The 3,637-nt window shown below is 52.5% G+C and overlaps 1 long non-coding RNA gene across 1 annotated transcript; it reads left to right on the forward strand.

Moving 5' to 3' along the window:
* The first annotated feature begins 388 nt into the window (after positions 1–388).
* Positions 389–3,308, forward strand: LOC310917041. Its single transcript, XR_014591386.1, has 3 exons — positions 389–612; positions 2,044–2,122; positions 3,272–3,308. It is a non-coding gene; the product is annotated as an uncharacterized lncRNA (long non-coding RNA).
* Positions 3,309–3,637: the final 329 nt, after the last annotated feature.

Consider the following 3,637-nt stretch of genomic DNA (forward strand, 5'->3'; position numbering starts at 1 on the left):
GCCGCCGGGAGGGAGGGCGGGAGCGGCGCGGCCGCCGCGGCGATGCGCATGCGCGGCCGGGGGCGGGGACGGCCGCCCGCCGCCATCTTGGGCGGCCGAGGCGCGGGGTGCGCGTCCCGGCGTGCACCGCGCGCGCGCGGCTCCCGGCGTGCACCGCGCGGCCGCCGCCTGAGGGAGGGGGCGGCCCGGGAACACCGGGGACACACCGGGGACACACCGGGAAGGCCGGGGACACACCAGGAAGGCCAGGGACACACCGGGAGGGCCGGGGACACACCGGGAACACACCGGGAGGGCCGAGGATACACCGGTAGTGCCGGCCCCTTACCGGGGATACACTCGTCAGGCACACGGGAAAACACCGGGCACGGCAGCAGTGGCACCCGGGTGTCACCGAGCACCGGGGGCACACCCGGCCTCCCGCGGCACCGGGCGCTGTGGTCCATTCCGGTGTCTCTTCCCAGGAATCCCCTCCCGGGACGGCTCTGTCCCAGTCAGTGACCTTGTCCCGCGGATCTGGAGTCACCGGAGCTGAGGGGAACGTTCAGATCCTGTGTGTCCGTCACCTCCGTGTGCCCGGAGCTCCGGGGGCTCCCCCGGCATCTCCACAGGGTCAGTACAGAAACACCCGCACTTCACTGGGAACCGAATGTTTAAACGCACAATCTACAAACCCCATTCAGTTAAATCTCAAAATGTCCTTTGTTCAGTATCTCAAAATAGTATTCCCTGATGGTAAACTGAGGCACAGAGCATGCTGGTTTATTGACCCGTGTGCTCACAAGGGGGGACACAGCAGAGCCTGTCCCAGCTGCTGCGTGACCAACAAGCCAAGGAGCTCTGTCCAGCAGAGCTGTGCCGTGGGTTTGCTGTGCTGAGCCCTGAGAGCCCCTGGCTGGGCAGCAGATTGCCCTGGAGCTCTGCACGGTGAGCACTGCAGCTGTGCTGGCACAGAAACCTGCTGCTGGCCCGGGGTCCAGAGCCCTGCAGCCACAGGGACAGACAGACACCACGGCCACCTCCAGCCCAGGGACAGACAGACACCACGGCCACCTCCAGCCCCAGGGACAGACAGACACCACGGCCACCTCCAGCCCCAGGGACAGACAGACACCACGGCCACCTCCAGCCCCAGGGACAGACACCACGGCCACCTCCAGCCCCAAGGACAGACAGACACCACGGCCACCTCCAGCCCCAGGGACAGACACCACGGCCACCTCCAGCCCCAGGGACAGACAGACACCACGGCCACCTCCAGCCCCAGGGACAGACACCACGGCCACCTCCAGCCCCAGGGACAGACAGACACCACGGCCACCTCCAGCCCCAGGGACAGACACCCACCACGGCCACCTCCAGCCCCAGGGACAGACACCACGGCCACCTCCAGCCCCAGGGACAGCCAGACAACACGGCCACCTCCAGCCCCAGGGACAGACACCACGGCCACTTCCAGCCCAGGGACAGCAGGGCCACACAGCTCCATGAAATGCTGACCCAAGGGAAGAGGTAATTCCACGTGGGGAATTACCTAGGTAGCAAAAACTGAAAGAAACTTCAAGGGACAGGGAAAATTTCATAATCAAAAGCTGTACAGTCTTATCTGTAGCAGTGAAGATTATTAATGTAACAGTTACATAATGGAACTCTGTGTTTGTACCCAGAGCACCTGAGGGTGCTGGTGTCAGCTTTGCCTGTGCTGGGCCTTGGCCACTCACTTGCTCTTATTTATTCAGCAAAAGACAAGGCTGTGCAAACCCTGTACACCACAACACACTTGTCAGAGTTATTTCATAGACAACATAAGAAACAGGATGGAATTTCAGGGGAAGACTTTCAAATGATTGCCCAAATTACCTTGGCTTTACTTCCATCTACTTGCAAATCAGGCAAAGCCTCAAAATTCCTATATTTCAAGTATTTTGGGGTGTGTATTCAAGTGATAATTACCATCTACCCAAAAAGTTAAATCTGGTTTGCAGGGATTGATGAATTGTCCAGAGATTTTGGGGACACTGGTGTTTTATTCTCCTTTTACAGCTGGCCTTCCTTGTGATATCATTGCTTGCTATTAGAATGGAGAAGAAGTGCTTCTTCAGGAGAGTTTTTGCCATCTGGGGTAGGACACACACAGCAAAAGCCACTACAGCCAGGACTGTGATTCCAAACATTCCATCAGCCCTCACCACACACTTCCTGCTCCACACGGAAACTGGGCTCATTGATAATTCATGTGTTGCCTCTGAATGAAAGTTGTCATTAATATTCTACACGTGTCGATATTTGTGTGGCAGAGCACCTGCAGTGACTGTTCCCTGCAAGCAGCTCCTGTGCACGTTCCTGACCTACAAAAGGTGTGAGCTGTTAGAGCCATGGAGCTCTACAACAGAAAGAGTTGCATGGAAATGCCTCCACAGATTTGAACTGAGGGATCAGTGCAGTTTTAGGTCGGGACTGAATTCCAGTGACACAAATACTGTCATTACAAGGTGCCTAAGCACATACCAAAGGAAATTAACTTCTGGCTGTGTCTTGCAATTCAATTTAATGAGTCAATGGGCATGTCTACCTGTGTCATTAACCCTGTCACTGGGATAAATCACAAGAAATGAGCATTTTTTCTTCTTTTTGTCCACTAGTGAATAGTAACTTCTCTGAAGCTCAAACAAGACTCTAGAACTGCAAATTTTCCACTTTATTGTTTTTATAGGTGCAAAAGTTTTAAAAATCCCACTCCTTGGTACTCACATGGCCTTTCTTCTAAATTAAACATAAGGAAGAGGGCAATCTGTGTGTTGGGCTCTACGTGACTTTCTCAATTAAAAAGAAGATAAACAAATCCTGTCTCTGAGGTTCCTGTGTGGGGAACCTTGGCCCGGTGCAAAGTCTTCCCTTGTTGCAGTAAACTTTTCACTGAAGTGAGCCCCTTTTCTAATTTAGTATGAAGGAAATGAAAATTAAATTTTCAGCACATGTTCCTGTTTTACTGCTAAAGGTGGCCATGCCTGTTTTTGTTCCATGTCTCACCTGGACTGCTGATCCCATAGAGCTTATAAAGAGTTTGTGCTACTGTTGGTGATGACGTGTTTCTGTATCTCGATTCAAAAGTCTTTGATAGTCCAACACTATTCCCTTGATCCTGTTTTCACGTTGTTCCTTCTTTAAACTCACGTGTTAGTTCTGTCCCTGGAGCCAAAGGATGAAAGTCCAGGTACAAGTAGCATTTCAGGCACTTATCAGTTCTGTTTCCACTGGTGTCCCCTGACAGGCCCTTGTCCAAACCAGGCCCTGGAGGTGCAGCCCTCCCTGGCAGCCGTGGGCCTGCCTCCCTTGCCAGTCCCAGCTCATCTGCTGCTTCCTCTGTGGTTTTGTGTCTGCTTGGCCTCACATTCACCTGCTCTGTCCCCATACAGTGAGTGGCATCTTAAAAATACCCTTTTTCTGTGAGACTGTGAAAGCAAGTGTTGCCTATAATAACCTTGTTAAAGTTTTTAACATAGGAGTATTAATTGCAGGCATTTATTGTCAAACAAGACGGTGTTTTCTGATCCCAGAATTTTAAAATGTATGAGAATTATATTATTCAAGGATAAATATGCTTACTTTAAAACTTTTATTCAATAGTTTTAGTGAA

Source organism: Zosterops lateralis (genome assembly GCF_965231275.1).
Source record: "Zosterops lateralis genome assembly, chromosome: 19".
NCBI lineage: Eukaryota > Metazoa > Chordata > Aves > Passeriformes > Zosteropidae > Zosterops > Zosterops lateralis.